The following is a 15,703-nucleotide window of genomic DNA, read 5'->3' as shown; positions in this document are numbered from 1 at the left end:
TTGCTAGCTTATCAAACGGCTTGGGCAGAAAGAAGAAATTCTAAATAGAAAGACAGAAGAAATACGCATTTACTGAGTTTAGGTCTAAGGATCAAGAAACACCAGTCAATTAGAGCAGATATTGGTAGTACTTTTAAGTTAACTACATTTATACATGAGTCGTAAACCTAAATTATTCGAATTGGAACTGTTCATTTTTCTAAAAATATGTTGAAATTTATATACACACAGAGGGATTTTAATAATTGTTATAAGAGATAATAGTAATTATAGAAGTAGCTCCCGTAGTTTGAGTCGCAGAGCACAACGGAGGGGTCGTGAGATTATTTCCAAAAGAGAATAATAAAATTTAAATTGAGATAAGTTTGAGTACAATAAAAACTTGTCTTTTTTGAATAATTTTAATTAGTATTTCCCAGAAGAAAGTGCATCTTCTGTTATCAATTATTTAAATGTATTTTGTGCACCATATAATATTAAATAAGAGTGTGTTTATTAGGACAACACATGCTAGACATATGAGCCATGATAATCTAATAAGTATCTATCAGATTTGAATTATACATAAAATCTATCTCTAAAATAAAGTAGAACCCATATAAACCGGATATCAAGGGATAAACAAAATTTGATTAACTATAAAAAAATTTCAAATTAATTATACACTATTAATGAACTAATTTGGGACTTTCATAAATGTCTACTATAAACGAATGTTCGTATTAATTGTTGACACCTTAACTGGGTCAACTCTATTCTCTTTCCCCTCAGAAATCAACTGTTTATATATTGTTGGGTTTCCGTCTGGAAATTTAAGACCCTTATAATTTTATCTAAAACTAGGTCTTTCGTTTTTGGTCCACGGGTTTTCAATATCAGTTAAGAAACGATCACTTAAGACCGAATACTACACAAGACAATTTTCGTCGTGTTTCTCAACCAATCCCACAAAAAGAAAAATACATCCAAAATCCCTTTGTAATTTTTCTATTTAACAGATAGGAATCGATCAAAACTTAACAATAGCTAATTTCAACAAATAAATGTTGAAAGCAGTAATAAGAAGCAAAAAAATTGAGAGTTAATGATAAAAAATACGCTGATATTTAAAGTATAATATTGTCCATTGTCATTGATAGACTGAGTTAAGTATTATCAAATACTCAAATGACGCGTGGAAGAAAACTATTATATGACGAAAGTAGGTAGTTGAAGGATAAAATAGGAAACATTTAAATGATTAATGAATATGGAACGATAACTTTTTTGGAGTGCCCTTATTTTGACTGTTGTGCAAAAGAATATTCTTATATTAATAAAATAAATTTAAACTTTAACAGTAAACTTTAAAAAAATAAAATAATTAAGGCGTTTTTTATAGAATTTTAAACATCAAACAATGATCATGTCAAAACATAGAAAATGAATTATATATTTTTAATTTAACCCAATTTTATAATGAAATATTAGATACATTTGAAAACGGAGGATAAAATGTAGATAACATACAATTCAATTAAACTTTTGCGAAAAACTATTATCATTTGAATATTTTATTGTAATCCCTCTCCTACTTTTATTAAGATGAAGTTGGCTGTTAACTTAAAACATTTTTTAGTAAGAATATAGATGAATTTTGATTGAAAAAAGTGTTGATTAGATAGTTATTATTGCTTGACAATTGTGTTAGAAATGAGAATTATTTAATTATTTAACAATTTTTTTTTTTTTTAGATTGCTAAAAAAACGGGTAAGATATGAGCTTTTTACGTTTTAATTTACTACATTTACTTTATTAATATGGTAAAATTATTTTGCACTCTCGTCAAGCACAAAAAAAGAAAAGAAAAAAAGAGCGCGCTTCATATACGTTTCAGTGTTCCCTGGATATGATAATTAATAATAGTTCTAAACATTCTTAACATTTTTTCTGTTTAATTTAAAAGTTGTTATTATCATATTTAATTTTTGGGAAATTTTAAAATTACTACATACGAATAAAAATAACCAAAATTAAGAAATTATGCGGTCAAAATATATGTGTAAGCACATGAATGAATCCAACTTTAGAACTGCGTGACTACTTGATCTAAGAAATAAAAATGAAGCGACAAGCTAAAGCTCATCCCACCTTATAAAAGAGAAAATAATAGTGGACTACAAAATATGTAAACTAGGTATTGATGTGTCACGACCAAAACTCGTAAAATAGTACTCGAGTTTTGTGAAGTAAATAAAAAAGACACAAAAAAACTCGGATCGTGGGCGTAAAAAGCAGAGTATTACTCGGAACTCGTCATTACTTGGAATTATTTTTTTTTCTTATACTTGCCCATTACAACATGTAAATCTTACTAGACTTACTTCCTTTCTTTGTAAAATTTAAAATTTATGTTTTCACTCAGGTAGAAATATGTTGACTTTTCCGCAATCTGTACTAATAATCCCAGTTCGTTTTAAAAATAACCTTTTTTGATTTTTTTAAATACTAGCGGGAGTACTTGGAATTCTTCAGCCGTCTAAAAACTTTTATGTATTATATGTTATCATTAATATGGATTCATATTAATAAGCATGAGTGTCACTAAAAACACATTGCTTATAAGTTATTACCAGACTATAGTAAAATATTGATTTATTGACTACACTATGCAACAAAATGAAGGTCTTTGAACGCCCGCAGACTGAAATTCACATTTATAAATGTTATTTAAGCCGTAGAACATGAATATGACCATTAACATTTTCAATCCATAAAGGTTTGGACTTCAAAGCCTTTTTTTCAATCAAGTTTTTAGGGTATAAATAAGATTCAGTCCCATATTTCGACATGTAGACTTATATAATAGACCTTATATTTCAGTTTAAAAATATTGGCATTAAAATAGGGTCATTTTGAATGAGTAATGGTCAATTAAGTTTATAATATTTATTAAACAATTTGGGTGGTTAGGTTGCATAAATATTGATTATAATAATATTCCGACGAAAAAAATTAACTACATAAGAGTCTATATAATTAAATAATTTATATATAATCATCTATTAACTCGTTTTAACTCACTTACATATTTAAAAATAGCTTATATTTAAAAAATTTAATAAATATTATAAACTTAATTGACCATAAATCAATCAAAATCGACCTTTTTTAAAGGTTTTTTTTAAAATTGAAATATAAGGTCTATTCTATAAGTTCAGCCACGATATAAAGTATTTGAAAAGAAAAAAAGATATTAGGATCTAAGTAAGGTCCTTCATTTTACCAGATTTTTTAGTGGTGATATACATTTTTTGTTAAATATAATCAAGATAACGTAATAAATAATTCATTTTTTAATACTGAAATGTTTATATCAATTTATTATTTACTTAGTTTTTCATATATATCGTTTTTCATGTCGAAATATGGCACAGAATCTTAGTTATGCCCAAAAAAAGCCTTGATTTGAAAAAAGGCTTTAAACCCCAAATCTTTATGAATCGAAAGTTTTAATAGGCATAATCGTGTTCTACGGCTTAAATAACAATAACTAATGTGTGTTTCAGCCTGCGGGCAAAAATGCTGTTGCATTGTGTAATATAAACTTTTGAATTACGCTTATGACCACGATTCAAATAAGTTCAACTAATTTTTAGATTAATCTGAGGAACACAAAATTGCAAAAACAATATTTTGTGGTCATCAGCACCTTATATTAAATATATTATCATCCTTGTGATATAAAAGCGGATTGTAGAGTTTTTTAGGGAGCAAAAAGTGGTAGTGGGATTAGCAAGTGTTCCGACAAGTAACGAGTAAAGCTCGTAATTCCTCGAGTAATTTTTTTAAGAACTCTAAAATATTTATGTAGTAAAGTTCAGATCGCGGCACATCACTAAAATTAGATTAAGTAATGAGCACGTGTAGCTAAGGCTTAGCACGTCATATTAAAAATAAAAGATGAGCTCATATATTTTGGGCTGTAAATCTTTAACATTCTTTAGCATACGAGTTTTGCTGTTGTTTGCAAACTGAACATTTTTTTATTTTCTCAAGCTGTTATATTTTTTCTTTCATTGTTAAGGAGAGAATATGGTCGTATTTAGTAATTACGTGGGAGTGCATTTAAAACAAACGGAGATTAACCGATGATTTGTTATCTTCTATATTAATAAAGCAAAGATTGTTAATTCGTCGACACCTAATAACTCCGAGCAATGCTGGGTACTACCGATAGTTATTAAATAGAATACAAATAATGTTTATAGAGCCAAAACAACTTCCAAAAAATATTTATGTTTTCCTAAAGCTATATAGAAGATAACGAATAAAAAATGATTTTATTAAAAAAAAAATATAAGAGAATTATATAAAATTAAGGAGTGATTTAATTTTTTTATGATTAACAAAATAATTAAACTTAATTGTTATGTTTTCATTTTAGAAAACAACTTTTATCAAAAAATTTTAAGACTGCTCAAAATGAAGTACTGTAAATTTATATACGAATTTTATTGGAGAGCTTAAGAATTAACATTAGATTGAAAAATCGGATGAAAACGTCTCGCAGGCCTAAGATTGTAAGGTAATAATCGTGTCTTGCCCAAATAAATAAAAAATTTTAATACTTTTTCTAATTTTTTTAGTTTTAACAAATCATAATTATCATTTTTATTTTTTTAACAAGTATTAAACTCATTTTCAAATCTTAAAAAGTTCTACATTCTATATTTATGTAATTTAATAAAACATAAATAAAAACATATTTTGAAGGAAAGTACGCTACATTTAAAAATAATTAATACAACAAAACCTCAGCTTATTGTAAGAGAAATAAAGTTTCACTAAGTGTAGGCGAATTTTTTTGAAACCAAAAAATAGTTCTCCATAACAATGGAAAAAATAGTCATGTATATATCAATCATTCCAGATCTTGTATAAAATTATAGTATACTTCTATAAAAACTGAAAAGTTCCATAAAGAATAATATAGTCAAATGTAATATTCAGTGAGGAATATAAAAATATTAGAAGTTGTTATGTTGTTAACAAACAATTTGAATGTTTTGGTCAACTACCCTTTTTTTTACGGTGTCAACCTTCACACCATAGCTCTAATCGAGATTTATTATTTTTATTTTTAAGGTACAAGCACCTCCATATTATTATTTGTATACTTTCAATTTCACTTCCCTAATAATTCATGACGACATCGTCTGTTGAACAATACTTAACAAATGAGTTCTTATACTATCCTCATTAACTTAACGGAACTTATTTTCCGTATCTGACTATTATCATATGAATGTTTATCTTCCATAAATATATATATATATATATACATATTGACAAACGTTTCAAGGTAAACCTCTGAAAGGATAGGTTTACCTTGTGCTAAGGATAACAGGTTATTTGACGAATACAAAGTCTTGGTACGAATTAAAAATAGAACCTTCGCATTCTTGCGAATGTAAGGGTTTAATACTCCTTTTTTATTACAACTAAAATGTCAATGACCCTTGCAAAAAAAAAAAAAAACACTTCCTATGTGATTCAAAGATGTTAAACGACTTTTACATACGAGTACTTAGGTAGAAGCAAAAGGGAGAGTATACCTTAAAAAATAATACATGGGTAGAGATCACTGACTCATTTCTTATTATCCTGAAATAATACATTATTTTTTTGAATGGAATATAATAATTGCTTGCAAAAAATCGCAATACTTAATTACGTAGGTACATCTACATCTAACTTTGTAACTGGCACGTTTTAAAAGCATTAAAACTCTGACGAAAAGGAACAAATAATGAATAATTATAATAGTCCGTGAGAAAAATAAAAGGATAAACGTTGCTATTTGTCAGTATGATCTTGTGCGTCATCTTGTGCGCCGGAGGAAATTGCGAACGTTTATAAGAATGACCCTGTCATTAGGATACAAAATTAAAGAAACATCTTTTAAAAAAAGTTAATAAAAAAACGTATTTTTCAAATGAAGCATCATTCAAAAAAATATCTTATATTTCTTTAAAAAAAAAAAAAAAAAACTAGTTCCAAATTATTGTTTTAATATTTAACGAAATTGAAGTTGTCCCATAAAAAAGTCATCTCCTACTCCTATGGCCTAATATCTTCCCCCCTTCTCCAGAATATGATAACACTTCCTAAACCCCTGCCTTCCAAACCCTTTGCCATTTTATTTTGACAATATGTGCAGAAAACTATCCAATTAATTTCAACACACTTAGAATCGGATGTTAATCCCTAACCGAAAAATAACATTTATTTTATACTAAATATATTGATTTGACTGCCCCTTCAAATCATGGTTTGGTATTTGTAAATCACTATTTTTGTCTTTTTAATCGTGATTTTTTTTTATTTGATTGGAGTGTAATAATGGATAACTCTTTTATTTATATAGAAGGTAAATGTGAAAATATGAAAAATATGGCGAATACCTAATACAAGTTTATATTGGATTTAAATTCAAAATTGGCAAATACTTTAGGCAAAGTTACCAGAAATAACAAGAAATAAAATTCCTTTATAAGATAAATTATAATATGACAAATATATTCTACCTCAATAACTACGAATGGAACACAAAACGTTAAAAAATTAGAAATTCCCCTTTATATTCGCAACAACTGGATTTGCATTCCTATTACGAGGACAATCATTCAACTATAGAATTTAGCTACTATTTATTAAGTAATTATGTGTTGTTGATTAGCTTAAAAGTAAAACTCATATATTACTAATAAAATCCAATGGTATCATCAAACATATTGTAATTGTTGATATAAGGAATTTGCCTAGGTTTGACGCACAATTGGTGTTGTTGCAACTTAAAATTTCATCCTGAATCTAACGGTTCCCAGCAGTCACATAATCAGATGTATATCAGGAAGGGCACTCCAAATTCTAGGAAGGGCCAATACCATGATCAAGAATGTTTCTTTTCAGATTCACTAAAATGAGATGACATTTTAAATTATTTATTTTTCTAGCTAAGACAATTTATTTAACATTGATGTTGTTATTACGTCTAGTGTTGTGTCGTTTCTTATTACGGTCCAGTCTAGTCTCCTTCTTGTTTTAAACTTAAAATAACCCTCAAAATTCATTTTTGTATTATTTTCATACAGTTTAAATCTGTGAAGACGTAAATTTTTACTAAACTTTGTACAGCTGTAGAGCGTTCCAAATTATGCACAATTTTTTTACTATATTGTTAAATTGTACAAAATTACGCAAATTTTGATGCCGCTTGTGTTTGCATAGCTCAGAAAAATACATTAACGCAACACCCTAATGTACAATGCTCTTAATACGTAACTCATATATTATCTTAATTAGCTTCTATTATTTATAGCCATTTGACCTTTTTAGGAAAAATACAAAGGACCAACAGTTAAGGTCGGCTCACGGATGGACGCAAAGAGGTTAGCGTCTCTCCTCTTTTTGTTGTGTAATTTTAATTCAATATGTGTAGGTCCATAATATCCAGGATGTGCGTTTGCTTTAGAATAAATTTTCTGTTTTTGTCTCCTATTTTTACGTCGTTTTAGACTGAAGCAGGGATGAGTGTTAATTTATGAAAGTGAGCAAATTCAATTTTAGCCCAACTTTTCTCATGACTACATATCTGAATAGTATTTTGAAAAAAAAAAAAAATCAAATTTAGATATAGTGGGACAAACGATCATAAAGGAAACTGTTTCAATATTGCTAAAGAGTATCTAAACTTTTATGTAAATAGCATGACGAGTATTTTTAATATTCGTTATGTATATTTTGGATATTTTTGACTTGCTGAAGTTATGTACAAACTCATTTCTCAGGTGACATCCAGATTAATTATGAGTGAAGTTGTATAATGTATATAAATAAGCAGTCAGAGACTCCCTTCCATAGTACAGTTCAATGAATTCTGACTTATTTATCCTATAACTTTCGTTTAAATGAAGCCATAATTATCATTGAAAGTAAATCACTCAATATTAAAAATTTCATAAAATATAACACTTCTTTTGATAAGATGCTATCTGATCTTCTATATTCTGATCACATCACTATCTCCAAATCTAAAGACATCTGTCCTCAGTCGATGGAATCCTTTGGTTAGTTTGAGAAGAGAAATTACTTTTACAATGATGTCTAAGTTAATTGAAAGGCTCTATGCCAAATATCGAGGATAACAATTTATTGTTTGCCAATGAAAATAAAGTTATTAAATTATTTGTGGACGTTGCTACTCGAAAGGAAAAGATTATAATAAATAGATGTCTAACAATATGTCACTATTACAATATCACTTAAAGTTTTCGGCAATTTCCGGCTTTGGTCTAATTTCAAAATAAATAAATTTATCAACAAAAAAATAGAATGTGTCTAAGATTTGATGCAAATGGCTGATAAAGCATGCATTAAATTTAATGTATTGCCAGCAGCTAAAAATTGACTTAAATCATTCAATGGTACGACTGGAAAATCATTTTTTTCGACCTATTAAAGGCATAAAATATATGTATTCACGTTTAAATCTATTTCTCCGGAAATCGTATGTATAAAAGAATGGTTAGACTCTCCCTAAATATATTTACTTCATATCAAGACTTGTCTTGCTCTATTCCATACAACTGCATGCAACAACAAAAAAATACTAACAATTTGCGACCAGAGAGGATTTAATATCTTCTAAAGAACATTGTACCATTGGTTCTATATCTTGAGAAGAAAAAATACCTGCCATAGTGTAATGTATTTCCTTCCCCCTTTTTCTTCTTCTTATCGTCTTGTATTTTCTTTTATATATATGTATTAAAGTACTGTCTTTTACGTTGTATAAATAGTCTTGTACTTTATGTATTAATTAGAGTAGGTTTTTGTATTATAAAGAATACAGATGTTCATATAAAAAAGTATAGTCTTATTCCTCCACGTGATTTCTTCACCTCATTTCTCTCGGTCGTCCTGGATTTATCAAGACACAACACATAGTAAATTTCTCCTTTGTCATCACAATTGACTTTTACGGAAAATTAAATCCTAGCTCAATTTCTAATATTAATGAAAATGTCCCCTCAAATACTGAACCAGGATCTTCTTCATGCAAGAGATGGAGATATCTAAAAGACAAATTCTTTATAGAATAAAGAAAATTTAAAGCAGTAAATAGTTTTAGATTTCATTAATGATTACCTTTTTGTTGGGTAGGTCATAAGATTTCTCGCGGAAAGTTTTGAATTATTCATGTGTTATAGGATATCCATTACTTATTTTAATTGAAGTAAATAATAATTAATTATTATCTAGAGTCCAGAGCTGAATTCAACAAGGGTAATACAATTAGTTTGACTTGCTCTATCTGTTATTATTTATTGGTTCAAATTTCGTTTTATTTCCAGGAATATATTTGCTTGGTTGATAGCAAAGGTGGGAATAAGTACTTTTAAAGACTGCAAATCCAAGTCCTTGCTCACAAGTTCAAGTCCTTTAATATTTTCACCAAGTCCTCAAATTTTGAGAACATAAATTAAAAACGGTCTTAAATCCGTTAAAGGCTCCAGTCTTAGCTTTTGAATCTAAGTCAAGTCGTAAGTTTTTATTTGTCTGATCAATCGAGTCGCAAATCTTCAAAATATGAACTCAAGTCCGAGTCGCAACTAGTGAGTCTAAGTACGCACGTAAGAAGTGAAGATTATGTATAAGAATAATATTTTAGTTGTACATATTTCCTTATACTTGTCTTGCACTTATTTAATGCACTCATTCTAATTAAGCATTTGAATAAAATATAATCATGATCGAGGCACTATTTTGATTAATAATCATGAAAGCTAAAGTTATTAAAACTAGAATGACCAAGGTGTCGTTTTCCACACCCAAGCAAATTTGATGAAATACTGTATCTTTATTTGTAGGAGTTGGAAGCCTATTTTTGTTGACAACTATTATTTTTGGACAAACCTTCAAATTTCCAAAGTTTCTCTTTTGTTGCAGAAATTAAATGTGCGCTATTGTTGGCCAAGGTGTCGATTTCGACTCCTACTTTGATTATGGGAGAGTCTCTTTTTTTGATTTTTTTTTTTTTTTTTTTGAATAATCCAGTAAGGAACTATGAAAAAAAACCCACTATGTATATCATTTATATAAATTATTTCATCAATTCCTGATATCATGCGAGGAAAGCTTACTCCTGAAGAAATTGGATCTCTTGCGTCTCTTGGAGATAATTTGACGAGCGACGAAGAATGACAACCTCCCAAAGAAGCAGCTGAGGATACAATGTCTGCTTCTGATTCCGAAGAAAATAGTACGGTATCACCATTGGAAAATGTTGAAAATCCTGGTCCATCAACAGCTATAAGTCTTACCCAAATAAAAAATAGGGTTATCCATGTTTCAAAGAAACAATATCTCTAAACACCTTCAAAAGTATTCACAAGCACTAAGGTTTGATGAAAACAGTTGAGAAGCATTCGGTTGGGGAATGGTAAATTTACACCTATACGTGAGGTCTTGGAAGAATTTGTTAGTAATTCCCTTTCAATATAAACACCAAGGTGCCAATTGACTATAGAGGAACAACTCTTGCCCTAAAAAATGGTTGCCCATTCAATGCCAAACAAACCAGCAAAGTATGGTATACAATTTTGGGTCCTAGCAAAAGTTGAAACGAAGTATATTCTCCCTTACCTTGGACCTCAAGAGAAAGCTAGTCACCAGGTCGTCTCTTAGCAGAAAATGTTGAATCGCGTCTAACAGAACAATAAAAAATAATAGTTAAAACGTGAACACCGATAACTTTTTCACGTAACTGTCAGTAGCTCGAAAACTTTTTAATATACATATTTCGTACCATTCGGAGAAACAGCAAAGGGCTTGAACCTGAAATGACTGCAAACAAGCAAAAACTTCACAATTGTACATTCTTCTGGAATATTCTGGGCAAAGCTAAAAAATCAGTATGGCTTCTTTCTAAATTTCACTCGTCTCCAACTGAGTCACTAACATTAAAGCTGGTGATGCACTGCAATACAAATAAAGTCGTAGTAGATGTAGTTGACCAGATAAAAAAATTGTACAGTAAACGTTTTGCAATAAAACGATGGTCAGTTGCTGTTTGGAGCAACATTCTTGACATAGCAGTTATAAATGCATGGATTCTATAAGACAAGTCACATGAAAAAATATATCTAGTAAAGATTTTATTTTGAAACTATCAGAAAAAATTGGAGAACCGCTAATTTGTAATCAAACTAAACCAACTCAAGAATTTATATCATCACCTTTAGTAATAGGAAAACGCAGAAAGTGTCATTCAAAAAATTGTCAAAATGCTACAGTAGCACTGTCAAGTCTGCCAAAAATCAACCTGGAAAAAAAGGATTAAACAAAAGTTACTTTAGTAAAATACCAATCCTGTAAAAATTTATAAGGATTTTTATATAAAAATGTTTTAGTTATAATATACAGTATAAGAAAAAACAGTATTCTCAAAATATATATGAAAATAAAAAGTGTATACTATATTTATCATAATATTTTTAACATATTTCACTAACTTTAAATCAAAATTTATTATTCCTAAGAAAGAGTAGACATATGGTTCCTACAAAAAACCGTGCTAATAAAAAACAATAAAAACATTAAATTTAGCAATACCGATCACTACAATTCCATCGCATTAAATAAATTCAACGCGCGGCTATATTCCCATTATTTTAAACTCGTCCAGAGCCAACTTTGCTATTCTTGGTGCAGGCGGACACCGCTGATAATTTGACATACAAGAGCGAATTCGGCTATACATAATTTATTTGAATTAATACCCAATTATTGTATAATAGAAATCAAGATATGTTGGAGTTAAAACCTTCTACTTCAGGAGTTTACTGGTACCAGGAATTGAATTACCAACCTCCCCTTTTAAAAACAAAACAAAAAAACAACAACATGCAAACAAAATATCTAAAAGAAAAAATACGAAATAGAAAAAAACGATTGATATTTCGTTAAGGAAGTATTAAAAAATCTAAATAAACGATCCAATGAAAATGAAATAAGTTTAAACACCATGCTCTAAATGCTTTTTATAATTATAGTCCTAATAATAGTTAAATCCTTTGTTATTAATTTATCAATATAATTATATTTTAAATAAATAATTTATTTGATAACAAAAATAATAAACTATGGACGTGGATGACTTATCATCTTGAAGTAATCATTACATTTCACATCATCACAATCACAATATATTAAAATAATTTAAAAAAAAAATCAATTTATGTTAAATATACATAGACTTATTTATATAAATAGGGTCTGCCTTTCAGATCTCCTGCATTAGGGGTATGGTAGTGGGAACTATGTTGACAAATTTCTTAATGAAGAAGAATTCTATCAAACTTCTTCAAGGAAAGGTGTTCTCCACGGGGGAGTGATTGTCCAATGATTTTTTTTAATTTTTTAATGGATGATAAGATCTGCCTAGATAAGGAGTTTAATTAAGAACTCGAACTTGTTGAGGCTAATAATGAGATTCAGAGGCACGAGGGCAATCTTCTATTTCAGCCCCTTTCAAAGATTCACAGGACTAGCAGACTCGGTCTTCAGGCCAATTATGGGGGTATGGAGGAAATAAACACCATACAAAATTATGTTCAAGTCTGATCACTCCGCAGAAAGATGGAGGCAAGGTGGTTAAGCGGTGAAAAAAGTAGCACGTCTTCTCCGAGGTTTTTTTCAAATGTCAAAGAAGAATAAAAACAAGCTTTTAATAAAATTCAATAGCTCACTCCAAATATGAAGGACCCTTTGAAGAGGGGCTTATGTTCTTGTTATTCGTGGAGCCAGTCAGGGCCATTTTGGAGGTTGCTACGGTAAGACGGATGAGATACTCAAGCGAATTCCTCATTAGAGGTAAGAACAGAAGTCTCACGAAGATATTTTAGAGTTTCTTTTTCAGGCGGTCGTGCTGTCCCTAATGTCGTTATGATATGTAAGTTTTAGACTAGCGAATTAGACTTAAAAGTGGTACAAGAGAGTGCAGAAAATACTGGAGAGGGATCTTCAGTTCTTTTTGGGGATGATAATAAAACTGCTTTGTCTTGTTCAAAGTTGACACTGACAACAAAGATCTATCAGCCCAAGGAGTACAAATCTAAATCTATAGACTCCTATAACAGAAAGAGATAATCCCATTTTTTTAATTTATAGGCATACATTTTCTAAATGGAAACCTTAGCAGTTAGGGATTCTATGCGATGGACACCAAATTTTCAGACCATTGACAAGGTGTAATCTACTATTTCGCGTTCAACACGTGCCACCAAGTCAAAAATTACTTTTCCTGGGCTCCAAACAATCCGACAATAGGTTTGGCTGCGTTCACATTCAAATGGGAGCCCAGAAGTTATTAATTTCCTCTTTTCCTAAATACAAAAAGGAAATAGAGAGATTGAGAGAGCAGATCCTTTGCCGGCAATGGTGTTTACCTCAACTACATAGAAGGAGCAAAGTGGTTGAGGGTGATGTCAGAAATGGCGAGAAATAAAATGACTCTGGAAGCATTGTAGGAAATTCTGTGGAATATCCTTCAGGGGATTTAATAGCATGGACGCTCTAAAGATGGACTAACTGGCAGAGAGTATTAGGGAGGAAGCGATGAAAAACATGTTTAGAGTTTGTCATAAAAGGAGTATCGCTGATTGGCTTTTGGGAATGGTGTTTGCTATACTACGCATTTCTTCATCAAAAATAGAATAGCCAGATTATATGGCCAGATTCATCATACTCCAAGGAGCAAGGAAGGGAGATTTACTTTCCCCCTCACTCTATATTATCCTTATCAATACTTTATGGGACAACATTAACTCAGAGGTGAAAATAAATGAACTAAAATTAGAAAGTACACACCTAAAAGGATTATTATATGCTGATAATCTTATAATTTTTACCACTGGGTACATAGACATATTACTTCAATCTATTGAAGCCACTATTGACATTTTCCAAAAATTTAGAAAGATATCAGGCCATAAAATTAACATCTCAAAAACTCAGATTTTAACAAACAGGGGAAATCAATTAAAGAAAAAATTTGATGATTTTAGATATGTAATCTCAACCTTATTACTTTTTGAAGGTTGAAGTTTTCTTCTTGTGCATCTTGAAAAAAAAAAAAAAAAAAAAAAAAAAAAGGCAAAATTAAATAAATATTATAACTTAAGTATCATCATCTCTAAAACATTCCCCTTAATGAGCTTAATTCCTTTCACAAATATTGTAGTAAAATTTACAAAGTAAAGAGAAGAGTAAATATAGATCCAATCCCGCCTTTACCTTTCTTGGAACCGTATGGACTCTCTTATTTGTAAATGGGGTCTCGGTGCACTAACGATAGGCATTGGCGGGAGTCAATTTTTCATGGCTGAAAAGATAAAGAAAAGTCGTGATTTCTGAGCTGAGAGAATCAAACAGCTATTTGTAAGGATACCCGATTTTTATTTCAATGAGAATTTAAATGCGACCTTTAATGTTACTAAAAGTTCTGAAGAAGACTGGAAAATGCTGGAGGCGAATGAGTTTGTTCTGGGAGTCTATTGTGAATGGACTTTCATATAATCCAAGGTTCTAGAATGTTACACCCCAGACAGTTTAGCCCTAGAAAGTTTTGGATATGCTACATATATTATAGCGTAAATGTATCTTCCACATATAATTTAAGGTTTGAAACTTCAAGTCATTTGTAATGCATTTTTGCATTCATTAGTGTAAAATGAGCGCATTTAGTTCAATTTTAATATTTTTTTAAATAGAGAATATCAAACATGAATGTTGCATCTTTTATAATGAGTTCAAACTTTTTTTTATATGTTAAAAAGTGTAACAACTTCGTCAATAAAAGACTAAGAAGATGTAAAATCAAAGTCCTCTCTGTAGCAACATATACTAAGTTTATTCAAATTTATTTGTTAGTGTTCCTTTTTCCAATTTTTTCCTAGCTAAAGTACCGAAGTAAAAAAACTGTTGGAATTTATTATAATAAGAACCAACATTTATTTCATATGATTGTTAATAATCATTTATTAGAGTCTTCCCTTCTCCTAGTTCCCTCTACAATTTTCCCATTTACCCTTTCAGTATGAGTAAAATGATTTGGACCAGGGTTCCCACTAAAAAATTCTACATTTCCTTAACTGTTCTCTTTCGAGACATTCCTCAAATTGTCTAGATGACCATGTTAATTTTCGGTTTCTTTTTTACATACCTGCGTTTCGTATTATTTGAATCTCTGTCTATAGAACTCCGTAATTATATCAATGGATTGGAGCTAAGTGTGCCCGCATCCTAAAAAAAAGGATATTAAAATAAGATCAAACCAAGGAACACTAAAATTTAAATAATGTACTATCTTATTCGTATGATATTTATTTTGAGTTTTTAAAAGGGGTTCCAATATGCCATGCTTTAGTATAATAAACATATATATCAGTCCCTACTCAGGAGATAAGCAGAAATTTTGTCTCACAATTACGCACAATAATTTTACTATGCAAAAATATTATCCCAACGATTTTGTCCGGCACCTTTTTACCACAATCATTTTACAGTGAACCATTATTTTCATATCTGGTCATGAAAGTTAAGCTACATTTCCCAAAACATTCTTCAAATTGTCGGGATTACCACGTTCATTTTCGG

This window comes from Lepeophtheirus salmonis, chromosome 5 (assembly GCF_016086655.4).
Source record: "Lepeophtheirus salmonis chromosome 5, UVic_Lsal_1.4, whole genome shotgun sequence".
NCBI classification, from domain to species: Eukaryota; Metazoa; Arthropoda; class Copepoda; order Siphonostomatoida; family Caligidae; genus Lepeophtheirus; species Lepeophtheirus salmonis.
The sequence above is the reverse complement of the archived record's forward strand: the minus strand, read 5'-3'. Positions refer to the sequence as shown.